At 39.0% G+C, this 27,379-nt stretch overlaps 1 protein-coding gene across 8 annotated transcripts in view; it reads left to right on the forward strand.

Annotated features, from left to right (window-relative positions):
• The first annotated feature begins 5,931 nt into the window (after window positions 1-5,931).
• KTN1 (kinectin 1) overlaps window positions 5,932-27,379 on the forward strand; it is a 110,367-nt gene continuing 88,919 nt past the window's right edge. For all 8 annotated transcript variants that reach the window (XM_043556225.1, XM_043556228.1, XM_043556229.1 and 5 more), the window contains exon 1: window positions 5,932-6,357. The gene's annotated coding sequence lies outside the window, so the exon portion shown is untranslated. The remainder of the gene's footprint in view (window positions 6,358-27,379) is intronic.

Below are 27,379 nucleotides of genomic sequence, written 5' to 3' on the forward strand. Positions count from 1 at the left end.
GTCTCTTATGCTTTGGCTCTCTCCCATTCTAACCTCTTTTTTTTTTTTTTTCCTTCCCCTCCCCCATGGGTTCCTGTTAAGTTTCTCAGGACCCACATAAGAGTGAAACCATATGGTATCTGTCTTTCTCTGTATGGCTTATTTCACTTAGCATCACACTCTCCAGTTCCATCCACGTTGCTACAAAAGGCCGTATTTCATTTTTTCTCATTGCTACGTAGAATTCCATTGTGTATATAAACCACAATTTCTTTATCCATTCATCAGTTGATGGACATTTAGGCTCTTTCCATAATTTGGCTATTGTTGAGAGTGCTGCTATGAACATTGGGGTACAAGTGGCCCTATGCATCAGTACTCCTGTATCCCTTGGATAAATTCCTAGCAGTGCTATTGCTGGGTCATAGGGTAGGTCTATTTTTAATTTTCTGAGGAACCTCCACACTGCTTTCCAGAGCGAGCGGCTGCACCAATTTGCATTCCCACCAACAGTGCAAGAGGGTTCCCGTTTCTCCACATCCTCTCCAGCATCTATAGTCTCCTGATTTGTTCATTTTGGCCACTCTGACTGGCGTGAGGTGGTATCTCAGTGTGGTTTTGATTTGTATTTCCCTGGTGAGGAGTGATGTTGAGCATCTTTTCATGTGCCTGTTGGCCATCCGGATGTCTTCTTTAGAGAAGTGTCTGTTCATGTTTTCTGCCCATTTTTTCACTGGATTATTTGTTTTTCGGCTGTGGAGTTTGGTGAGTTCTTTATAGATTTTGGATAGGAACACTTTATCCGATATGTCATTTGCAATATCTTTTGCATTCCGTTGGTTGCCTTTTAGTTTTGTTGATTGTTTCCTTTGCAGTGCAGAAGCTTTTTATCTTGATGAGGTCCCAATAATTCATTTTTGCTTTTAATTCCCTTGCCTTTGGGCCATTGGATGTTACATGTAAGTAGTGAATCACTAAGTTCTACTCCTGAAACCAATACTATACTATATGTTAACTAACTTGAATTTAACTAAAATCTTAGAAAGAAAAAAACATGTGTCCAAGGTTGAGGTTAGACTAACAGAAGGATTACACAGCAGTGAAGGCAACACTAAACATTTAAACACTGAAGTAGCTGTTTGAGCAGACTGTTGAGTTAGATGTAATGTTTTTAGAGATAAGAATGATTCCTACCTATCTGGTATGGGTAGGAGTATTTCGCCTGAGGTGACAGGAGAGATATTAACTCCCTTTTTTTTATGCTGTACAAGCAGTTTATAAACTAGCCTTTTGGCATGTTGGCAGTAGAGTGGAAGAAGCTTGGATTTGGGAGTTTCAGACTCAGCTCTGCCACTTATTAGCCATTTGGCCTAGACAAATTACTTGACTCTCTGAACCTGCTTTCTCGACTAAAAAATGGGCACAATTACATCTCACTCGACTGTTGTTAGAATTAGCAATTATAAGCAGTGTATGAAAGGTAGCTGATATCATAGTTATAATTCAGATATAATTTAGCTTAAACAACACCTTATTTAATATTTATATTGAGTAAGACACTGTCATAAGGTGGTTAGTCTATAATAATATGTTATATACCATTTTCTAGTTTCAAATTAAAAAATTTTTTTAACATTTATTTATTTTTGAGAGGCAGAGAGAGGCAGAGCATGAGCAGGGAAGGGGAAGAGAGAGAGGGAGACACAGAATCTGAAGCAGGCTCCAGGCTCTGAGCTGTTTGTTAGCACAGAGCCTGATGCAGGGCTCAAACCCACCAACTGTGAGACTATGACCTGAGCTGAAGTTGGACACTCAACTGACTGAGCCACCCAGGCGCCCCATAGTTTCAAAATTTTAAAAAATACATGATCTCAGGGCACCTGGCTGGCTCAGTCAGTAGGGCATGCAACCCTTGATCTCAGGTTGTGAGTTCAAGCCCCATGTTGGGTGTAGGATTACCTTAAAAAAATACATGATCTCATTTGATTCTCACACTAACCCTTAGAGCTAAGTACTTGTCTCATCTGCTAATCAGGGAGGAAACTAAAACTCTGAGAAGTGAAATGACTTGTCCAAAGTCACTCAGCTAAGAAGGAGCACAGTAAGGTTCTGTGATTGCAAATTCAATATTAAAAAAAACCCAAAAACCTCCTTATAAGGAAGTGTATAAAATCCTTATAAGGAAGTGCATAGAATCAAAGAGGCTTTAAATTTTGTTTCTTCCAATTACTAGGTATATTTGGATGAAGGGTACATTTTTCAATGCTGAATTCTGTTAGAAGAGTTTATATGATGCTGGCTGGTAGCCATTCTTATATTGCTGATTAGGTTGAATGTTACATGTGTGCTCATTATTTAAGCTAATAAGCTAAAAAAGATATCAGGAATAATTGAAACCTACATATAAATGAGAACTTACATCTTATTTGTTTTTTAGAGAGAGAGTGTGCACGTGCCAGCAGGGGAGTGACAGAGAGAATCTTAAACAGGCTCCACACCCAGTGTGCTGAGCGAGATGCAGAGCTCAGTCTCGTGAGATCATGACCTGAGCCAAAATCAAGAGTTGGATGCTTAACTGACTGAGCCACTCAGGTGCCCCAAAACTTACATTTTAAATGTTTGTATATCTAAGGGTTTATGTTTTGGGAGTCAACCTAGTGCAGTGGCACATGCATAGGGATTGGAGTCAAACAGATCTGGGTTTAGGTGCTGGTTTTTGAGTTCTGTGTCCTTGAGCTAGTTACTCAGTGTGAGCCCAGTGCTATACTATAGGGTGGTTTTGGTAATTGTGTGAGATAATGTACATTAAATACCTGCACAGTGCATATATGCACAGTCAGTACTGGTTCATCTTTCTTCATCAAATCCACTAGTTTTCAATCATTGGACAAGTTTTTGAAGATGTGAGACATGACTGTGGTTTCAGTAATGTTAAATTATGCTACAAAGTAGCTACAAAGTAGCTTTTCCTCTCTGCCCATTCCTGCCCAAGTTTCCCTTGAAAGGCCCCAGGGAAGTCTTGGGATAACTCCCTTCTGCTTATATGAGATTTTAATATTTCCTGTAGCTATTCAGAAGTGAAACAAAGATTGTTCTGCTTCTCTATTATTGAAGAATAAGCCATTTAAAAATCATAAAAATTGGGCCACCTAGGTGGCTCAATTAGTTAAGTGTCCAACTTTGGCTCAGGTCATGATATCAGGGTTCATGGGTTAGAGCCCCACATCGGGCTCTCTGCTGTCGATGCGGAGCCCCCTTGGGATCCTCTGCCTCCCTCCCTCTCTGTTCCTCCCCTGCTTGCTCTCTCTCCCTCTCTCAAAAAATAAATAAAAACATTTTATAAATTATAAAAATTATAAAAATTATATAGGGTGAGAAATTCAAGCAGAGCTTGGCTGGGTGATTCTTCTCCTCCATGTGGTACTGACTAGGGCCACTGGTGGTATTTAACTTGTGGTGTAGAAAGTCTGGGATTCTGGAAGCCTTCATTCACTTATCTGGCCCAGTGGTAGATACAGTTAGAAGGCAAGGCCCAGGTGGGTCTCTCTTCCTCCCCATGCAGTCTCACAACTTCCCCACATGGTCTTTCCAGCAAAGTTGTTGGACTTTTCACATAGTAGCTCAGGGCTCTAAGATCTGTGGTTCCATGAGACAGGAAGTAGAGCTGCCTATCTCTTAGAGCCTGGGCCCGGAACTTACTTCTAGCATATCCTATTGGCCTTTGCAGATTCAAGAGGAGGGGACACAGAACCTACCTCTCCATGCAAAGAGTGGCAAGTAATTTGTCATGAAAGCACCTGAATACCATATGCTTGAAGAGAGCACATGTCAAAGGGGCACAATGCAGATTTCCAATAAACACAGTTACGTGCTAGATACTTTGTTGGGATAGCTGATCACTTGTGAATCTACAGCCGCAGATGTTCCTATGCACTTCTCCATTCCATTAATGGGTGGAGAAGGTGTACCTGGAATCTGCCCTTTACTTCTAGTTCTGTGGATTGCTTCATTATACTTTCATCTCTGCCATCCCTGATCTGACGGAATAGGAGATGTAATCTGTTACTCACATATTACTCAAATCTCTGTATAACTCACCACTTCTGGGAAATCTTCCCTAGACAAAACAGGAATAGCTAGCTTTCTCTCTCTGCTGGAGAGATGTGTACTGTGTGTCTTTAAAACTTTTCCAAAATTCAGAACAAAGAGAATTATTATCAGAAGGCGCATTCCAGTAAATTGTGCTTTGTTAAATTAAAAAAAAAAAGAGAGATGAGTGCTCTTCAGGTGATAATGTTACACTCTACAGCTTTCAATCAAATTTAATTTCTGAGTTGTTACACTTAGTGATACCTCAGATGCTAATCCTTTAGCAGGTTAGTTGCTGTCTCAGTAGTTTTTGGAAGGTAGTAAGCAGCAATCAAGATTAATTATATTTTAGGTTAATTATATGTTAATTATAGTTATATTATACTATATTTAAAAATGTACAGGGTAGGTCTTAATTCCTAATAGGGCTTACCATGCATAACAGTTCTAGTTAGTCTTTTTGTTTAGCTGTGAATAAATAGAAATCCTATAAAGAATCAAGCATCTACTCACTTTCCTTTTAAAAAGTCAAAAGTCCAATCATCCAGAAAAATTGAAATAGCTGATACATTTATGCTTCTTTATTTCAAACTATGGCACACAAAAATGAGTGAGTTCTGACCGTAAAACTTAGTATATTTAGGGTAAACATGTCCCCAAACTCAACTTACTGTCTTATATACAAATGTACTTAAATATTACTGTCTCTAAAATGACACTGAGGTTTTACTGAAGTCAGAAAAATGATAAAAATTTTTATTCTAGCCTAAAACCTGTCTTGGTACTAACCAGAGGAAGTTAGGTGATTGTTTGTGAGCTAAATCAAGAGTCCTTAAACTCCATTATACAAATGATGCACTTCCCCCTTTGTATTGAGTTTAATGGCTTCACTCTTCAATAAAGCTGGATCATTTGGCACATGCTTAGGAGACAGCCAGTGGTTTAGAGAGAGATTGCTTTGAGGGCATTGGAGCAGCTGAGGGACTAACACTACTGAGAAAGGAAAAAGGACACTTCTGGAGTTACAATAAGACAGAATGCATTTTTGGAGGAAATAGTGGCTGGAGACTGGCAGAATTCTCAACATCTCAGGCTAACACATTCTTGCTCAGTTTTCATTTGTACTTTGGAGGTGCTCTAGAAAGCTTAGACAAAAATAATTACAATACAAACGTATAGTGCGTTTTTAGCCAGCCCATATACAGGAAATTCTCTGTTGGTGTAGGAACTGTTCTGATGTTCATTCCTTAAAGATTGCTTTTATTCCTCCTTGGTCGGGATGTAGGGGGAGGAGTTAGTGAAGAATCCTCGTTTTATTTATCTCTATCCACACTCTAAAAGCGTTTGAATCATTTTTGAGGAGAATCTGGGGGTGTTTGTATATGTTCTGGGCAGTGCTTGGCATTCTGCAAGAGACTGATGAGCAATAAGCAATGGTAATCAGCACATCTCCTTTGCCAGTGGAGCAGGAAGATCGCTGCTATCCTCTCAGCAAAGAGCAGACTAATAAGCAGGGATTCGGGCCAACCTCTCCTTTCCGAGGCAGCTTCTTGTTATTTACTCTGGCTTAATGAATGGCCACCAGCTGGCAGACACAGCAGTTTCATAATATTTGCACACAATTTGTTTGGGTCAGTTTTTAATTTCTCTTTCCGTTTGAAGCCAGGGTTACCCGAAGGAGAATTCAGAGAAACTCTGGAGACAGAGGAGCGGATTTCGTTTTCTAGTGATTTCTGGGAGGAAATCTGGGACGCGCAGGGTGAAATCGAGTATCGTTTGGTTAAGGTTAAAAAAAAACAACAACAAAAAAACCCAACCAGTGTGGGGGCCAGGTGGTGCTTCAGTGGGAGGGCCATGCAAGACGAAACCAGCTTTGGGGTAAGGAGGGAGCGAGGGAACGAGAGCAGGGCTAATGAATGAAGGGAATTCCGCTGAGCCTCCAAACCCTGGACTCCCACCCTCCACCTAGCTGCGGGACTTTGCCTCGGGAGGAAAGCCCCGGAATCCCAAGCTAGCTGCACGCTGGGGCTTACCGGAGCCCACGGACGCGTGCGCCAGGGCAAAGGCGGCGGGCGCCTGTCCCTTTAAGGGGCCGGTCTCCGGGCACCGCCGGCCCAGACGCCGGGACGTGCCGGGGGCCGCCCCGCCCCGAAGCCGCCCGTTTCCTGCCGGGCGGCGCGACGGCACCTGAGCAACTGCGGCGGCGGCGGCGGCGCCTCTGAGCGGGCGGCCGGGGCTGTAGTGCCCGTGCCGCCGCGTCTTCCCGGTCTCCTTCCCCGGCTGCTTAGGGTAAGGGTGAGCAGGCCGCGCCGGGCCGGGCGCCGGCCTTGGGGACCAGGGTAGGGAGGGCTGTGCCGGCCGCGGTGTCCCAGGGCGGGCGGGAGGGCCGCGCCGGACGGGGGGCGCGGCCCCGGGGCCCGGACACCGCCCGCCGCTGCCACAGCCCGCTGGGTAGGCCTCGGGCACCGGGTCGCCCATGTGAAGCTCCTGCCTGGGTCGGGCCGCCGCGGTGGGAAGGCTCCGAGGGGCCGCTTGGCCTCGCCCGGCCGCCCAGGGCCCGACCCCGGCTCCGCCGCGGCGCCTACAAGTGTGGCCGGGGAGTCCCCCGGGGACGTCTCCCGGTGCGAGGTTGGCCGGAGAGGGCCCTGGGGTGACCGAGGCGCCTATTTTTAGCTGGGCCTGTGGGCCCCCAGGAGGAAGGCGGATTACCGCCTCCTCGGCCGGCGGACAGAGGGAGCGCGTCTCCGGCGGCGTCCCTGGGCCGGAGCTGGGCCATGCTTACGCCATGCTGGAATTTCAGTTCTCGCTGCCCCTCCGGATACTTAGGGAACCGGTGCTGGCCCTCTTCCCAGTGCCCCCTCCCACCGCCGGGTGCGTGTCCCTGGGTCACGGTCGGGAAGGGGGGGGGGGAGTTGGGGCTGGGAAAGATGCGTTTGGGGAGAGTTTGGAAAAATCTCTGGACCGCCCTCGAGACGGGGGAAGTTATCCCTTCCTCTCCCTGAGGGGTGTGTCTTCCTTAGTGATTCCCCCTCCCCCTTCAGTTTCCAACAATGAGAATTTTGGCGTTGGGGAGCTAGGCAGAAAACCAAACCGGCAGCCTAGGAAAGTCATACGGTAATCAGACACCAGGTGTGGGATGTGCAGCCCCGCACGTTGGTTGTCGAGGAGCATGTGTGCACCAGAGAAGGGTAGCTCCCGGCGCCGGGAGCGGCATGCTAACCTTGTACAGCTGCGGCTTGATCAGGTTAAATAGCGGGCTGTTTACTTTTAGCCTTTCCTTCTGGGAGGAAGGAGGAATCGAAATTCGTAGTTGGGCCTGTATCAGAAAAGGATTCCTTAGAAGGTATGTGAATAGGCACTGCTTAAAGAGCTAACTGTTCCAAGTTGTGGGTTTTTTGAGATGCTTTGTGGAAAGTCTTGAAAATTTTAGACAGCCGTAGCCTGCTATGGATAAACACCTTGGGGTGAACAGAGCACTTTGAATTGTTTAGGAATTGATTTAAAAATTGAGTTTTTGCTAAATTAGGTTGCACTTGTTCTATCTCACCTAGTAGGCAAATGGCCACACTGCCTCCAGCTTGGCTAAAACGGTTGCCAACAAGACTGGGATGATCTTTGCAAGAATAACACTGAGTACTTTGGAGTTGATCTGTATTTGGGGTAGACGTGCCCTGCTGTAGGCTTTCATATTTACTGTGCTTTCTGATAAACAAGCTCTCCCTCCTCCCCGTTTCATTCAAAGATCTAACAAGAAATAGCTGGGTTTATTGTTTGTAGGTTCTAAGAAAAATTCATCTTCCTTTGTAAAATTAGAAATATCTTTTCTAATTGTACAGCATGAGCGGTCAATAACTGTATCTCTGTCAAGTGTGCTTAGAGAATGCGGTGTTCTATTTACTTTACCTTTATGAGACTCATAATCACACTGAAGCTTAAAATAAAAGAAAGCCAATGAAAAATTTTCTTTAAATATTAAGCTCTTTAAAATTGTAAGGGATATTGAGTATTAACCTTTTCTTGATGACTCAGGGTCAGCATTCCGAAGAGTCATTAATTTATGATTTTGTTCCAATTTAGGTTTTTCTATGTCATCCCTTAGCATCAGTAGTCTTTTCTGCTTGATGCAAGTGTTTTCTTGGGTCTCTGACCCCAAGCATCCTTCCAGTTTGTAGGCTTTAATGTGGGAAGAACATTTTAACAATTAGCTGTTAATTAAGTCAATATGGCTTTTTAATTTTTTATTTAATTTTTAAATTTTTAAAATGTTTTTTGAGAGAGAGAGAGAGAGAGTGTGTGAGTGGGGCAGAGAGAGAGGGAGATACAGAATCTGAAGCAGGCTCCAGGCTCTGAGCTGTCAGCACAGAGCCCGGTGCGGGACCGGAACTCACTGTGAGATCATGACCTGAGCTGAAGTCAGATGCTTAACCAATTGAGCCACCTAGGCGCCCAATCAATATGGCTTTTTTAAAGTGCCTAAGAAGTGAACGCTTTTTTGAAGCTTCTACGACTCACGATTTTTACTGTTATTAAAGTTAAAATAGAATTTTCCTTAAAAATATGGAAGATACAATTTTAGTTAAATATTATAATTTTTGTGTGGCAAAGTTTTTTTTTTTAATTTTTTTAATGTTTATTCTTGAGAGAGAGAGAGAGAGAGAGAGCGCGCGCGCGAGCGCGCATGAATGGGGGGAGGGGCAGAGAGAGAAACGGAGATGTGAAATCCGAAGCAGGCTCCAGGCTCTGAGCTGTCAGCACAGAGCCCAACTTGTGGCTGGAACCCATAAGCCATGAGATCATGACCTGAGCTGAAGTCAGACGCTTAACCGACTGAGCCACCCAGCTGCCCCTGTAGCAAAGTTTTAATCTAAAGGATCTCATAATACTTTGTAAAAATTTCATTTGTTAGTAAATTTAGTATTTTCAGGAAGTACTTTTGGATTTTTCAGGAATCTGACCTCTAATATGTAATAAAGAAATGTAGAGAGACCATGCTTTGCAGGAGCATCAAATATTTGAGGGTAACATCTTATAAGCTGCTTGTTCTGTGTACTCTTTATTATTTTTAGTTATTTTGAAGGTAAATCCAGACTAGTTAGAAGCTAGAAGCGAGTAACTGGTTCTTTAGAAATGACATTAATTACTGTTATGCATAGAGTTGAGTTTCATTCCTTTCTCTTTCCGTTTTTGTTAACATGACTTTGGATGTTCTCATCCTAAAAATGTAGTTTATGTGCAAATCACAGGGAAAACATTGATTTAGATAGGAGTATATGCTACTTTTTCTATAAACAAAATTAAAATCAAACGGGGAAAAAATCTTAAGCAATATGAACTAAGGAGTTTGATTAACTTAACCTGTGGTATCTGAGCTCTAGAAAAAGAAAAGTAATGACAATTTATAATTATTTGTATGCCGGGCTGTTGACTTGCTGTTTAAATGAGTTTTTGGTCTTTGAGAGAGATGGCAGTGCAGACCATTTAGGCTTTTTTTTCCCTCCTCTAATGTTACAGACTTTTATGTTAAAAAGATAAAATAGACAAAATATACTTTTAGTGCTAAGACTAATTTTAGTAGAGACTCCAATAGAAAATAGAGTATTTCTAGGAATTATTTAAGAAATGTTCCACTCCTTTTATAAAAGTTATGATTTAGTATTTTACATATCACTTGACTACAGTCTGATTAAGAACTTTTAACTTAAATCTGGTTTCAGCAAAGTGATTTGTGTACAGAGTGGAACTTAAATTAATTTGTTTATACTCCCCTCCTTCAGGGACAGTGTTTTTTGGGTTTCTTTCCTCACTAATTGCTTTGCTCTTTCTGCCTTATGATTCATCCTCTACTCTTGAAGTTGAAGTGCTCAGTCCTTGGTTCACTTTTCTTTTTATATTTCTCTGGTGATCTCATCCAATGTCATGGCTTTAAATACCTATATGCTGATGGCTTCCATATTTATATCTCCGGCCCAGGCTCTCCTTCTGCACTCCAGACAACCTATTCTGCATTTCTGCTTGTAGGTGAAGTACTCAATTCAAACTGAACTTCCATTTTTCTCTTTAAACCTGCCTCAGATACAGTCTAGTCCATCTCATTTGGTGGTAGCGCCATCCAACATTCATGCAAAAAAAAAGTTGGAGTCATTTCTGACTTATCTCTTTCACACTTGGCATTCTTGGTTCTATCTTATCTTGAAAATATATCTAGAATCAAGTCACTTCTTACCACCTGTATTGCTTTCAAGGCTGGTCCTGGCCATCTTATCTCTAGCCTAGATTTCTGTAGTTAGCCTCCTAACTGGCCTTCCTGCTTCTTCCCTAGCTCCCGTTGGTCTTTTTCAACTCAGCAACTAGATTCTATCACTTCTCTCCTCAAAACCCTGCAATGACTTCTCATAGGCAAAGTAAAAGCCTTTACATTGGCTGTTGTCCCTCTTTGGATCACTTTTTCCCTAAAAAATCATCATGGCCAACCCTGTAGTCTTCAAATCTTTGTTCTTCAAATGTTTTTCAAAAGGTCTATCTTATTTTATTTGAAGCTCTACTCCCCTACTTATGATCCCTGTATCTTGCTCTGTTTTCTCCGTGGCACTTGCCACCTTCTAACACTATATAATTTCTTTGTTGATTGTGTTCATTGTCTCTCCTCTGTGTCCCCAACACACACTATAACCTCTGTGAAGGCATGGCTTTTTGTCTGTTTTGTTTATTGATGGATCTTAAGGGTTTCGGTCAGTTCAATAAAGATTTATTAAATATCTATTCATTATAAGTGAATTAAATCCTTATTCTGCAGTTTCTCACTGTGATGGATACCTCATTCTTGGATACATATAGTTTTCAGTTTACTCCTTTCCTAGGAGCAGAGAGCAGCAGAAAAGTGGGAGGAGGCTTTTGAGAACCCCTTGTTGGAGGGAGTGATGTTAGAGTGTTGTGGAGATCTTTTGGACCTTCTCTGTGTGATTAGGACCATTGGTTAGATAACTTGCATGTTTTAACTTAGAACATTTACTTTTTATTTGGATCAATCTCTTGTCTTTGAGTAGGGGTTACTAATCTTTTTTTTTCTGTAAATCATACCCTAAAAGCATTGCCTATGATTTCTAGTATTGGTTTCTCTAAAATGGAATGAAAATGTAGGCACTGGGAAGCTTTCCAAGTTAAAAATCATTCTAGATTTTCCATTCATTCATCAAGACCTTCCAAAGGATGTAACTTAGTTTTTATAGAAATAACAGTTTTTGTTTTCATTCTCCTATTTAATGGATTTATAGAAATAAGTGAGTATATAGGAGAGTAGACTGCTAGCCAGAAACATTTAGCTTTCTGTGTAGACACCAGCCTATGTATTTTTATCAAGGGGAGAAATGTCATTTACTCCAGTGAGAGAGCTCCTTTAAGATAGTTTTCATGTTGAGTAAGCTTCATAGGGGCCATAGTATCCTAGCTGCCTACCATTATAAGAGGAAAATGTCCTTTATCCATATTTCTTTATTTTGACTGTAACATTTATTTGTTTTTTAATGTTTGTTTATTTTTGAGAGTGTGTGAATGCGTGCGCTAGTGTGGGAGGAGCAGAGAGAGAGAGAGAGGGAAACAGAGGCTATGAAGCAGGCTTTGCACTGACAGAGAGCCCCATGCAGGGCTCGAACTCATGAACCCATGAGATCATGACCTGAGCTGAAATGGGATGTTTAGCAGCCTGAGCCACATAGGCACCATGACTTACAAGAACTTACATGGTTTTCAGTAATTGTCTATCACAAGACTTGATGTTATACTACATTCTCACTGGAAAATGTGGGACAATTATTATTTTTGCACGAGTCATTTAATTTGCCAGGGAAACAGTGTGGTCTGGTGTAGTAAGCTGGAGGTCAGTATTTAGGAGACCTACAAGTCTTAGACTTTACTAACTCCAAGATTTTATGTAAGTCCTCCCCTTCCCCCCCCCCCCCCCCCAGTAGTTGAATTATATAATGTGTGGTGTAGTGGAAAAAGCATGTGTGCTAGGGAGACTTAAGAGCTTAGGTTCGGCTCTGCTAACTAGTACCACTTACTGTATGTGTGAACTTAACTGTCTTAAACTGCCTAAGGTTCATTTGCCTTGCGTGTGTTATCTTACTAGTTGCTACATAAGTGATGGCTAGTATTAGGGTGCTTATTTGCTGTTGGTCTCTGTAAACACTTATGTACGGTGCCATATATAATACTCTTAAACAGTTTTATGGGATAGGTACTATTTGGTGGAAACTAGGGAAACAGGTTAAATAATTTGTTTAAAGAGCAAGTAAGAGGAGGAACCTGAATGTGAACTGAGGTATTCTGATCTAGAGCCCATCCTGATTCATTGAACTGTTTTGAAAGAATGCTTTCTAAAGTAATAATAATAATAATAATAATAATAATAATAATAATGGGGTGCCTGGCTGGCTCAGTTGGTGGAGTGTGTCCCTCTTGATCTGGGGGTTGTGAGTTCAAGCCCCATGTGGGGCGTAGAGATTACTATACATGAATGAATAATAAATAGGCACTGTCTATGTGCAATTATCTGTTAGGTATTAGAAAGCTACATTAATGTTATACAGGTTTTTTTTTTTTCTCCCAGAGTTAGAGGATTGATTCTTAATGTTAGCGACTTAAATTTGAGGACTTGAAATTTTTCAAGTGGAGAAAATAGTAAAAGCAACTTAAAACCAAATATTATATAAAATGTTTTATGTAGAAACAGTAGGTAGACTATGCTCTTTCTAGATTCCAAGAAATTTTCTCAGGCTCATTTCTGTGAATGTGTGTTATGAGTTACTGCTGTAACTGCCCACTCTGAAGTGGGAACTTTGTCTTCTTTACCAGGGAACTATATTTCTTGTAGTAGGTGGTGCTCAATTTGATGAATGAATGAATTGCTTGTTCATTCATTGGGACTCATTGAGCCTTCTGCTTCTCATTTGTGCCATCAGTCTTCTGTTAGCATGGCTAGTTGATTTACATGGAATGCCATGTAAAGTGAGACCAAAAATAAGGGTTTCAGGTTTATTCTTGGGAGCAGAATGGAAAATGATTTAATACACGAATTCCAGCAAAAATATTTTTGTGCATAGTACCAGTTAACCTTGTTGATCAGTAATGTAAGTCTTCTGAGTAAAATGTGTGCATACATAATTTAGTGATTGCATGTGTTTAGATCTAGTTATCTTTGAAATAAATTTGAACAGGCTAAGCTGTACATTGAAAGCTCCCCAGTGTTCTGAATGCTATGTCGCTGAACATTTAAGATGTTTTCTTAAATTTTTAATATCCACGCACAGGTTGAATTCCTTTATGTTGCTTCTGACCTGTATTCAGTTTATTGGAAGTCATGTTTATTTGAAATGTGTTGTGTAATTCTTTCACATTTTCATAACCTGGATGTCTGAGGGTGGCTGAAGGTTATGAATTCTGTGAAGTAAATTTCTCAAGCTTGTCATATTGGTACTCTTCATATCTGGGTACAGTTTCAGGTTCTCTGGTGTATAATAATCCTTGTGGTTGATACCCTGTTGCTAATAAATGGGAGTAATTTCTTAAATCCCTTCCAGTTTGACCTAGATGTTAACTATAATTTTAAGTTTAAATTGGATCCTTTATAAAAGCGACTTAGTCATTTTGCTCTTTTGGTTGTTGGGGGTGGGAGAGTGTCCAGAAAATTGCATTTAGTTTTAACTTGAATAACGTCTTTCTGAGCTTGAAATTTTTGGAGCAGTTTTCAAGTAAAATACACATTTAAGATTAGCCTCGGTGGCACAAAAACAGACACATAGACCAATGGAATAGAATAGAAACTCCAGAACTAGACCCACAAATGTATGGCCAACTCATCTTTGACAAAGCAGGAAAGAACATCCAATGGAAAAAAGACAGCCTCTTTAACAAATGGTGCTGGGAGAACTGGACAGCAACATGCAGAAGGTTGAAACTAGACCACTTTCTCACACCATTCACAAAAATAAACTCAAAATGGATAAAGGACCTAAATGTGAGACAGGAAACCATCAAAACCTTGGAAGAGAAAGCAGGAAAAGACCTCTCTGACCTCAGCCGTAGCAATCTCTTACTCGACACATCCCCAAAGGCAAGGGAATTAAAAGCAAAAGTGAATTACTGGGACCTTATGAAGATAAAAAGCTTCTGCACAGCAAAGGAAACAACCAACAAAACTAAAAGGCAACCAACGGAATGGGAAAAGATATTCGCAAATGACATATCGGACAAAGGGCTAGTATCCAAAATCTATAAAGAGCTCACCAAACTCCACACCCGAAAAACAAATAACCCAGTGAAGAAATGGGCAGAAAACATGAATAGACACTTCTCTAAAGAAGACATCCGGATGGCCAACAGGCACATGAAAAGATGTTCAGCGTCGCTCCTTATCAGGGAAATACAAATCAAAACCACACTGAGATACCACCTCACGCCAGTCAGAGTGGCCAAAATGAACAAATCAGGAGACTATAGATGCAGGAGAGAATGTGGAGAAACGGGAACCCTCTTGCACTGTTGGTGGGAATGCAAATTGGTGCAGCCGCTCTGGAAAGCAGTGTGGAGGTTCCTCAGAAAATTGAAAATAGACCTACCCTATGACCCAGCAATAGCACTGCTAGGAATTTATCCAAGGGATACAGGAGTACTGATGCATAGGGCCACTTATACCCCAATGTTTATAGCAGCACTCTCAACAATAGCCAAATTATGGAAAGAGCCTAAATGTCCATCAACTGATGAATGGATAAAGAAATTGTGGTTTATATACACAATGGAATTCTACGTAGCAATGAGAAAGAATGAAATACGGCCTTTTGTAGCAACGTGGATGGAACTGGAGAGTGTGATGCTAAGTGAAATAAGCCATACAGAGAAAGACAGATACCATATGGTTTCACTCTTATGTGGGTCCTGAGAAACTTAACAGGAACCCATGGGGGAGGGGAAGGAAAAAAAAAAAAAAAGAGGTTAGAATGGGAGAGAGCCAAAGCATAAGAGACTGTTAAAAACTGAGAACAAACTGAGGGTTGATGGGGGGTGGGAGGGAGGAGAGGGTGGGTGATGGGTATTGAGGAGGGCACCTTTTGGGATGAGCACTGGGTGTTGTATGGAAACCAATTTGTCAATAAATTTCATAAAAAAAAAAAAAGATTAGCCTCGGAATTCTATGTAAAATATAACCCATGCATTTACCTTGTCTGATAGGGGTAGGGGAGACAAGAAATACTTTATAAATATAAAATAACTGAAATGAACCAGGCTGAATTCTTTCCTGCTTGTCTAGCATTGTTTATATGGTATAAATAGGTGAGTAATTATATTCCATATTCTTTCAGTTTTATTTAAGCAAAACATCTCAGCAGCATTTAAAATAACATACCAATTAAAAAAATTTTTATTTGATTTTAGAGAGAGTGAGCACAGGGCAGGGTCAGTGGGAGAGAGAGGATTTTTTTTTTAAGTTTATTTATTTTGAGAGAGCGTAAGCAGGGGAGGGGCAGAGAGAGAGAGAGAGTGGGACAGAGCATCTGAAGCAGGCTCTGTGCTGACAGCAGTGAGCCTGATGTGGGGCTTGAACTGACAAACTGTGAGATCATGACCAGAGCTGAAGCTAGAAAGAGAGAGATTGAGAGGTTGAGAGATTTTAATTTATATTTATCTTTCTACTTGTCATTTTTTTTTATTTTGTTGAAAGTTAAAACAAGTATTGAATGATTCAGGTGTACAAAAGCATATAGAATATGTTGTACAATTTAAAGATGAAATATAAAAGAAATACCTTTGTACCAAATATCTGTGTACCTTTCACTCAACTTTAAATTTTTTTTTGTTAAAAATTAAGTACATAAAAACAAAATAAAAAATATGAAATATAAAGAGTAAGGATGCAGTGAACAGCCTTGTATCTAATACCAGTTCAAGAACATTATCCTAATTTTTTCTTTATTTTTGTGCTACTCTCCCCTGCCCCCCAGAAGTAACCATTACGTTATATTTGCCTTTTTTGTTTTTTGTGGGGTTTTTTAAGTATTTATTTTTAAGAGAGACAGAGTGTGAGTGGGGAGGGAACAGAGAGAGAGAGGGAGACACAGAATCTGAAGCAGACTCCAGGCTCTGAGCTGTCAGTGCAAATCCTGACATGGGGCTCGAACCCATGAACCGTGAGATGTGACCTGAGCCGAAGTTGGACACTTAACCGACTGAGCCACCCAGGTGCCCAACTTTTTTTGCTTTTATTTTTGTTTTTTGATGACTTTTTTTATGTGATTTTACCACATCTGTTTCTATTCCTAAAATATTTCTTTTTCTGTTTTGTTTTTGAACTCTATATAAAAGAGATCCTTCTGTATGAGTTCGTTTGCAACTTTCTTTTTACCCTCAGCTTTATGGTCCTGACATTCTTCCACCATTTTGCATATAGCTCTAATTCATTCACTTTCACTGCTGCATGGAATTTCATTATATGAATATTTTTCACTTTATTACCTATTGACAGGCATTTGGGTTGTTTTCACTTTTCTTTTGCTGTTATTAAAAACTCTGCTGTGAACACCTTGCATAGGTGTATTGGTATGCTTGCATACATAAATATCTCCAGGATAATGTTTTTAAAAATGTTTTTGTTACTAACAGTAGGAAATACATTTTACATTATGGGACTCAGTACATTATCAGATGTGCCACATATAGAACAAGAAAGTTTGTTGAAAAAAACCCACACCTATGTGATGGTAGGACATTTCATTAAAAATAAGATAATTAAGACCCACTAAGTTAATTTTTCTGCTCACTAATGAGTTGAGATTTGCCCTTTGAGCAAATTGTTTTGGACTTTTCTGTTTAGTTAGGAGTGGAATTGCTGAGTTGTAGGGGGGGGGGGTGCATTTTCAGCTTTATTAGGCAGTGCCAAATTGTTTTCCAGGGCAGTTGTGCCAGTTTATTCCCCTCACTAACGTGTACATGTGATGGCTCCACATTCTTGCCTATACTTGATAATTGGCAAATATTAGAGTAAGCCTCATGATACCTTGTAGGTTTTGCATTTCTGCTTACTGAGAAGAAACATCTTTTCAAATGTTTGCTGGCCATTTTTGTTTCCTTTTCTTTGGAATGACTGTTGATTTTTCTGTTGGGTTGCTTTTCTTTTTGATAGGAGTTCTTAATAGGTTCTGAATATTAATTCTTTGCTGATTAGTATCACAAATGTCTTCTCCCACTTTGTGACTTGTCTTCTTTGTTATATAGTGTCTTTGTTAATAGATAAAAATTTTAATTTTGTTGAATTTATCAGTATTTTCCTTTTATGATTTATACTTTGTGTCTTGTTTAGGAAATCCTTCCCTACCACAAGGTTATAAAGACATTCTTACATGTCCTCTTATAAAGTTTTATGTTGCCTTTCAAAATTCTTTGCCTGGAATTAATTTGTGTTTCTTCTCTTTTATGCTACTGTTTTCTGTAAAATTTTACTGCTTAGCATTTCAATTTGGTTTTTTTAAGGGCTAGAATGTGTGAATTTAGTAGATGCTTTGAAATAAGTCTTTGTATTACTAGTTTTATGCATTGTCCACACCTTGCTTTTAGAGTCATGAGAGTATTAAAATATGGATAGAGTTTAAAGTACGGATAAATTTGAAGTCTCCACTCTCTCCGGGTGACATTATAAGAGATTTGCAAACATTTCCGTGATGCCAGGGTTTGCATCTGGTTTTCTTAAGTTGTTACGGATACTTGTTGTGAAGCAGTCTGGTTAATTATTTCCTTAAATAGCAGCTCATTGTGTTTGGTATTTCACAATTTCACCACAGTGTACTGTATATGAGGACAAACATCTATATATCCAACTAATACTAAGAGTATGTATACATATAATCTGAGGAATCTGATCTTCAATTTTGGAAAATTCTCAGCTCTTCAAATATGGCTTCTGTTATTTTCACATCTTTTTTGAAAAACCTAAGTTGGGGTCTTTGTACCTCAATTGGTCTTTCAGGTTTTTTTTTCTCTTTATTTTTCTGTGCCTTATACTAGGTGAATTCAGTACTCTATAGCAGTTTACCAATTCTACTCTGTTCAGTCTGGACTTCATTTTGTCTGTTGAGTCTATTTGCCAGTATGTATAGTTTTCATCTCTTGGATTTGGAGTTGCTTTTTCATATGCACCCATCTATTTCAGTTCTATTTTTGTTTTATAACCTTTTTGCTACTTTAAAAAAAGGAGTCTTTTTATCTCTGACATCTTTAACATGTTGAAATTTAAAAATCTTGGGGCGCCTGGGTGGCGCAGTCGGTTAAGCGTCCGACTTCAGCCAGGTCACGATCTCGCGGTCTGTGAGTTCGAGCCCCGCGTCAGGCTCTGGGCTGATGGCTTAGAGCCTGGAGCCTGTTTCCGATTCTGTGTCTCCCTCTCTCTCTGCCCCTCCCCCGTTCATGCTCTGTCTCTCTCTGTCCCACAAATAAATGTTGAAAAAAAAAATTAAAAAAAAAATAAAAATCTTTATGAAGACTGTTTTATAAAACTAATACCATTTGGTGTTAATTAATGTTTTTTATTGATTTCTCCCCCTCCCTCATCATTAATTTTCTTCCTATGGTTTGGGGTTTTGGTTTGTCTGGCTTATTTTGAGTAGAGATGTAAAACAATTTTTTTTTTTTCCATCTGTGCTAAATCCCCTGTTACCTCTCCTTCTACATAATTTATTTTCAACTGTTTCTACCTGGCTCACTGTGCCTCTAGTCACAAAGTAGGTCTATTCTGGAACAGTTAAAAAAAAAAAAAAACACACACACGCACACACACAAAAAGCAAAGTGGATAGAAGTGTTTATAATATGCAGTCCTGTACTGATAAAGGAGATGATTTTGTGTGTGTGTGTGTGTGTGTGTGTGTGTGTGTCTTATTAAAAGTAGAAGAGAGGGGAGCCTGGATGGCTCATTTGGTTAAGCATCCACTTCTCCACTTCGTGATTTCAGCTCAGGTCATGATATCCCAATTCACAGGATCAAGCCCTGTGTTGGGCTCTGTGCTTGGGATTCTCTCTCTCTGCCCCTGCCTGGCGCTTACTCGCTTGCTTTCTCTCTCTCTCTCTCTCTCTCTCTCTCTCTCTCTCAAAATGAATAAATAACATTAAGAAATAGAAGAAAATGAAGTCTAAAAAATGATGGTTACTTATGAGGGAGAGACCTACAGTGTAGAAAAGCACAAGGGTATAATTTGTGCTTTGAATAAATTTTTCTTAAGACTTGACTTTGGAGCCATTTAAATATTTTACATAATTGTTAAATGAAAATTTAAAAACCCTTAAAAATAAAAAGTAAAATGAAACCACTGAATCTTGTATTCACTTGGTGAACACCAGAGCGAACTATGCCATGTGACTTTAAAACATGGTAACTTGGCTGTATATCCCAATTGAAATATACCCTGGGAAGAGAGTGGAGGAACAATGGCAAAAAAGGCAAATCTCAAACTACTATAATCATAATTTTGGTGGTAATGTATATATACGTTGTTATTCCTGTACTATGTAATGTGTGCATTGTGGGCTAAATGAAATGAGTGATTACGCTGGTGTTGTTGAAAACAGATTTTTAGCATTGTTGAAAACAGATGTAGTGTTAAGGTCAGTGAAATGACATAAAAACTCCATAGTACTAATTTTAGTGAAACGTTGTATATGCCCTCATGCAATAATTTAGCTTAAAATATATACATTTTCTGGTCCTTCTTGACTAAGAAGACCTAGAAATAATGACTGCCTTAGTAGCAAAAAGCACTCCTGGTGCCTATATTGTGGTCTTTAAATACCTTTCACAATAAAAGTAAATTAGTGCTCAAAATGGGCATTTTCTCAGTCTAAGCAGGAAATGTATGAGACAAACTTAAAATTTAATGATTAGTTTCTGTTACAGTATGATACAGGGTTAGATACTTAAAACAACACACATTTATTATACCATGGATTCTGTGGGTCAGGAGTTTAACTGGGTCTACAGTGTTTCACAGAGTTACTGTTAGGGTGTTGACCAAGGCTGGGGTCTCATGTGAGGCTTAGCTGGGGAAAAATATGCTTCCAAGTTCATGTAATTGTTGGTAGCATTCAGTACTTTACAGGCTGCCTAAGCGAAAGCCTCAGTTTCTTGCTGGTTATTGTCCAGGAGGCTGTTTTTAGCTCCTTGCTCCATGGCTTTCTCCATAGGAAGCTTACCAACACGGCAGCTTGCTTCTTCAAAGCCATTAAGGGAGACGAAGCATGTCCTAAGTAACATGGGTTACAGTCTTAAGTATCATAATCATGTATATGTAATCAATTACATCCTGTCACCTTTGCCATACTTTATTGCTATGAAGCAAGTCACAGATCTCACTCACCCTTACCAAGAGATTGCACAAGGGTGAGAACACCCAAGTGGCAGAGACCATGAGGACCACTTTAGAGTCTGTTTGCCACAGACTAGAACATACCTGAAGCAATAGAGGCAAAAAGTATGAGGGTAGTGTTGAAACAACTTAGGAGCCGTCCTGAATAGGATCCCATTGGCCAAAAGGGAATTTGAACATCAATAAAGGTAATAACTAATGAATTGAAACCAATCAAATGTGTTTAACCTGTGAATCCATACTACAACATTTTTTTTTTAAAAACCTTAATTAATTGCTGTTGGACCAGCTTATTATTTTGACAATTGGTAAATAGAAGCATTTATCCTACTCATATGAATTGTTTCTCAGGTCAGGGAAGAAATTTGTATAGATGTATTCTACCTAATCAAGAAAGAATGATAGACTTAGAATACCACCAATTTGCATCTCCCTAATAATGTCTAGGCAAGGATAACCAGTAGCTGCTAATAATCACTACAAAAGGGGAGACATCTGGACATTAGATACATACTTTTGGAAATATGCCACGTTGTCTGTGCTGTAGTCTTACACTCAAGTCATAATCCTGAATCCGATGTAGCCTCTAAATTTACCAATTTATTGGAAATAAAAAGGACTAAAGACTTGTTAAATACTATGAAGATGCTAACAACCTATTTATACTAGGCATCTCTACACCAGCTACATGGTTTTTCCAACCCCAAATTCTAAGAATTATAAGAAACTGAATAATAAAAAGAGAAACAAGGATGATGAAAGGAGACAAATATATCAATCACAGTTTGAGCCCCATGTTGGAATCTGGGTTGACAGCTCAGAGCCTGGAGCCTAGTTCTGATTCTGTTTCCCTCTCTCTTTGCCCCTCCCCGACTTGTGCATGCGTGTGTGTGTGTGCGCGCGCGTGCGCACACGCTCTCAAAAACAAATGAACATTTAAAAAAAAACATCAATCACAGAATAACTGAAAAGATATTTACAGTTATGGGGAGATGTGAATGTTTTATCTGTCATTTTAAGTGTTTGGAATAAAACCATCCTTATGGGAGTCTTCATCTTCATTTTTACCTATTCCTATTTTTTAAATTTATTTGAGAGAGAGAGAGACAGAGAATGTGCGTGTGTGCACACAGGAGAGGGGCAGAGAGAGAGGGAGAGAAAGAATCTCAAGTACACTCCACTGTGTCATCACAGAGCCCTAGGAAAGGCTTGGACCCCTGAACTATGAGATCATGACCTGAGCCTAAACCAGGAGTCAGGCTCTTAACTGCCTAACCAACTGAGCCATCCAGGTGCCCCTCCTAATTTGTTTTTTGAAGCTCAGTTCACAGTATCCTGACTGCTCTAGTTCTGTGATCTGTTCCCTTCCTTTGCTCAACTCTGCCTTCTTTTAATCTTGTTGGGTTATTATTCAACTCTTTAGAATAAATTTGATTTTAGTATCACACTAATTTGTTATGATTACAATTAAAATCTTTAAGCCTTGAAGTGTGATTCTTATTCCTACTAGTTGATCTCACTCATCCTATGTTTCTTTAGTCTATTTTGGTGTATAGGTATCCCTTGCTAGTCTAGCTGAGGCTGAATAATTTTTTCTTTTTGAGATAGAACTGGTGTCCCTTGCCCTCTAAACTCTTATTGAACTCAGAATCAAATGTATTTATCCTTGCTTTAATATCTTGAATTCATTCTTGACAACCCTGCTGCTAAGCGAAAAGCTATTACATGAAAACATATTCCATTAATTTTAATGGTAAGGTATGTTGTGTTCCATCTCAACTGACCAATTTCACATGTAAGAAAATATTAATCTAGCAATGAAGATGAGTTAATGTAAATAGAAACAATTTGAAAAGAAATACACTTTGAATGTAAAATGTAATAGGTAAAATGAAGGCATATCATACCAAAGGAGGGAAGAGAAAACTTGGTGGTGGTTGGTGGGGTGTTACTCTTTGGAAAGTTTATTCTTTTTGTACTGTTTTCTGCACTAATTTCAGCATTTTTGGAGCTCAGGGTTATCTTGCATTTTATCTGCACTTGAGTGGCGCTTGGATGGCTCAGTTGGTTAAGTGTCTGACTTTGGCTCAGGTCATGATCTCACAGTTCGTGAGTTCAAGCCCCGTGTGGGTCTCTGTGCTGACAGCTCAGAGCCAGGAGCCTGCTTGGATGCTGTACTCCCTCTCTCTCTGCCCCTCCCCTGCTCGCACTCTCTCAAAAAATGAATAAACATTTAAAAACAATTTTATTTGCACTTGAAAGTCAAATTATGGCTCAGATAAGCACCTTCAGAGGAATAAAGGCCAAACACAAGTCCTTTAAACAGTGCGGAAATAGAAGCCAGGCAGAAACGATGGAAGAGTTGTAGAAGATGCTAGCTCTGCGGTCCTCTTGACTGGCATATGTGTACAAAGCAAAATGTGCTGGGTTCATCCAGTTGTGTGTAGTACATCGATATGTATGATATAGTTGGAAACCATTATGTTAAATAAATTGTTGAGCATGTCTTTAACTGAAATCATAATGTTGAAATTTTACTGTAGAATATTTAGTGTGCATTTAGGTGAACAGTCCCTAATACAAAAAAAAAAAAAAAAGCCATTGTTAGAAAAGTAGTACTTTTCAAGAGCCATTTTCATGAAAACCAGTTAATTATTTATTTATTTATTTTAATAGAATTTATTTTGAGAGAGAATGCATAAGCAGGGGAGGGACAGAGAGAGGGAGAGAGAGAGAATCCAAAGCAGTCTCGGTGTTGTCATCGAGGAGCCCAGTGCAGGGCTTGATCTCATGAACTGTGAGTCATGACCTGAGATGAAATCAAGAGTCGGACACGTAACCTACTAAGTTACCCAGGTACCCCTGAACAATTTATTATCTGAGATAAATCTGTAGACTGAAATAACATGGTATCCCTCCTTATCTAAGCTAGCTACTGCTACTGGAATTTCTGCTCTTCCAGCTGGGGAACTGAAGAGTTTGGTGGCAAAGGATAAAATAAAAATCTTACTTTATGAAACATTATTTAGTTGGTTTATCCTTTGTTTTCATTCCTCGTTTGAGATATTCTTATGTTTAACACATCATCATAAACTGACTTATTCAAGAAATTTATTAAAATGTAAGTAAGTTCAGGCAGAGAACAGAGAGTCCTTTGATAGGTGATTAAGGCACTTTCTAAAACATTAATTGGCATCTTTGGGATATGATCATTTAACCTTTTAACTATTCCTTGATTGGTACTACCATTCAGTCATGTTCATTATATCTTGTCTTCAAAGGTAGCTTGTCTACTTTATCAACTGTTCTGCCAGAATCAGTCATTCTATAATGTGTATTGGGTTTTCCTGATTTAGTAAGCCTTTTGTATTTAAAACAAAAAGAGAGAGAGAGAGAGAAAGGGATATTGGAATGACTTGTTTATACTGAATGACTTTTGATGCACCTAAATTTTTTAGTTAGTGACTTTGGATTTATCCATAATGAATTCACCAATTTTAGTTTGACTACTTCCTGCTCTTTTCAGTACATGGCAGCTTTTACCTTTTTTTTTTTTTTTTTTGATTCTTCAGGCATCTTCTAATAAAACAAGTCTTTTATAGATCTTGAAATGTAGAATTGTGGCAGCTGTGTACGGTCTTTTGAAGGCAGTATCTATCGTCACATGGCTCTTAAGGTTGTCTTGTAAACATGGTTTCTAAGCCCAGTCTGCAGAACAGAATAGCTTTAGGATAGGAGCCTCTTCTTATGGCTCTATTTTATTTTATTTATTTTTTTCCAGCATTATGAAAGTGTAATTGAGATAACATTATGTAAAGTATAGTGTAATGATTCGATATATGTATACTTTGCAAATAAGGTTAGTAAATATATCCATCACCTCATACAGTTATTTTTTACGTTTTGTTGTTTTTTGCAGTGAGAACTTTTAAGATTTACTGGTAACTTTCAAGTATGTAGTATTGTTAACTGTAGCCCCAATGTTGTTCATTAGATCCCCAGAACTTACTCATCTTGTCATTGGAAGCTTGTGCCCTTTGACCACCTTCACCAATTCTCCCTCCCTCTCTTTGTAACCACCAATCTACTTTCTGTATGTATGAGTTTGGATTTTTGAGGAACCTTTGTACTGTTTTCCATAGGGCTATACCAGTTTGCATTCCCACCAGCAGGGTGTTGTCTGCATAGCCTTGCCGGTGCATGTTATCTGTCTTTTTGATAATAGCCATTCTGACAGGTCAAAGGTGATATTTCATTGTGGTTTTGATTTTCATTTTCCTGGTGATTAGTGATATTGAGCACCTTTTCATGTGCCTGTTGGCCATTTGTATATCTTCTTTGGAAAAATGTCCATTCAGGTCCTTTGCCCATTAAAAATTAAAAAAAAAATTTTTTTTTTAATGTTTGTTTAGTTTTGAAAGAGACAGAGGGCAAGCAGGGGAGGGGCAGAGAGAGAGGGAGACACAGAATCTGAAGCAGGCTCCAGGCTAGGAGCTGTAAGCACAAAGCCTGACAGCGGGGCTCGAACTCATGGACTGTGAGATTATGACCTGTGCCAAAGTCTGATGCTTAACTGACTGAGCCAGCCAGGCGCCCCTTTTGCCCATTTTTTAAATTGATTTGTTGTTGTTGTTGTTGAGTTGTAGGAATTCCATACATAATTTGGATATTAACCCCTTATTTGATACTGAGTTTACAAATATTTTCATCCCATTCCACAGGTTACTTTTTCATTTTGGTGGTAGTTTCTTTTGCTATACAGAAGTTTTTAGTTTGATGTAGTCCTGTTGATTTTTGCTTTTGTTTGTTGTGCTTTTGGCATCCTATCCAAAAATCATTGCCAACACCAATGTCAAGGAGCCTTGTCCTTATGTTTTCTTCTAGTAGTTTCACATTTAAACCTTTAATTCATTTCAAATTAATTTTTGTGAGTGTTGTAAGATAGGAGTTCAGTTTATTCTTTTACATGTGAATATCCCGTTTCCTCTGCACTGTTTGTTGAAAAGACTATCTTTTCCCCATTGAGTATTCTTAACTCCCTTGTCAAATACTAATTGACCAGATATGTGTGAGCTTATTTCTGGGTCCTTGATTCTGTCCCATTGCTTTATGTATCTGTTTTTATTCTACTACTATGTTATTTTGATTACTGTAGCCTTGTAGTATAGTTTGAAATCAGGAAGTGTGATGCCTCCAGCTTTGTTCTTCTTTCTCAAGATTGTTTTGGCTATTCAGGGTCTTCTGCGGTTCCACATGAAATTTAGGATGGTTTATTTCTGTAAGACATGCTGGTAGAATTTTGATAGAGATTGCATTGAATCTATAGCTCTAAGGCTTAGGACAGTATGGACATTTTAACAATATTCTTCTATTCCTTGAACACATGGTATCTTCCCATATATTTGTATTTTCTTCAATTCTTTCATTGTCTAACAGCTTTCAGTGTTTACATCTTTCATTTCCTTGGTTGCATTTATTCTTGAGTATTTTATTGTTTCTGGTGCTATTATGAATGGGATTGTTTTCTTGTGACTATATTTTAGATTTCTTGTATCTCCTTCGAACTTCTTAAAATATATTTCTGTTGTCTGGAAGGGAGTCTTTGCAATCACAAATTTTGAAGGTGCACTGTATTCAGTGTTTTGATTATGTTAACTAGATAGTTTATAAACAGTTTAAGAGTGTGGAAACTCAGTTGGTGAAATCTCAGAGACTTGACTTTTTCTCAGAGATTGTTCTTAATAAGGTAACTTACTGTTTTTTGTTTAGGTTGCTTATTAGGAGTGATGTCAAATCAATAGCATCAATAGGAAAAAACCCCAAAACACAACTTGTTTTTTGGCTCTTGTAGGTTTAAATGTTTGTTAAAATATAAAAGTTGTACCTGTTTCCAGTTTATGGTAGTTTTATCTGGACTATTTGATTTTTAACTTTCCATTATGTATTCCTTTTGCAGCTTCAAGAACATAATGAAGTCCATATGGTGATAAAAAGTCCTTGATTTTGTTTTTCAGAGTACTGGTGAACACAGGATTAGTGTGTATTGTAGTTTTGAAGGTTTATTTTGAAAGAAAATCGAAAGAGAAGGACTCAAGGATTACCTTATATGTTATAAAAAAAACCCATACAATTATTTATGTTTTGAAATTATTTATGTCATGAAGTAAACCTTTTTCCCCCCCTTGCTGGTTGCCTTTTAGTCATCTATTTCCACAGTACTATGCGTTGAGCACTGTGTTGGTTTTACAGACAGTAGGTAGGAGAGAAGACCATGCAGTCAGTAGGAGAGTCACTCATTTGGCATGTTAAACTTTCAGTAGTGTAAGTAAACCTTTTAATAGGACTACAATAGGACTACATCTAACCTTAGTGTGTAAGAAGTAAGTAAAAATCTTGAGTGAATGTTGTTTTAAACCATCAGTTTTTATCAAGATCTTTCTGTTTGGTAATTCTTCAGTTTTAAAAGTCTGTGTGTCTTTCTTATGTGTATGAATGCTCTTAACATGATTTGTAATTTCCTCAGTTCTTTCTAATCTCTCTGGTCTTTTATATTCTTTTAATTCTCTGGTCTTTTAATTCTTTGTGTGATTTCTTTTATGCATCTAATACCTAAAAAATTTTTTATAGTCTCTCACATTTTTCTGTTTGGGATTCTTGGGGGTATAATCCCTGTTTGTAAGTTTACCTTCAGCAGGGGTGTATCTGAAAATGCTGTACTGTGCAGGCTAGATTGGGTAGAAGGAATTTTTTTCCCAGAGGATTTCATGACCTTGGCACTACTTTTGTTTAACTAATTTTTGGTAGAAGAGGTGAGAGTATTCTGGACTGGCAGAGACTGTGGATGCGAATCTCAGAGCCCATGGTTATAAAACCTTTATGAAAACTTTTTTTTTTTTTTTTTTAGCTTTT

Source organism: Prionailurus bengalensis, chromosome B3 (genome assembly GCF_016509475.1).
Source record: "Prionailurus bengalensis isolate Pbe53 chromosome B3, Fcat_Pben_1.1_paternal_pri, whole genome shotgun sequence".
Taxonomy (NCBI): Eukaryota; Metazoa; Chordata; class Mammalia; order Carnivora; family Felidae; genus Prionailurus; species Prionailurus bengalensis.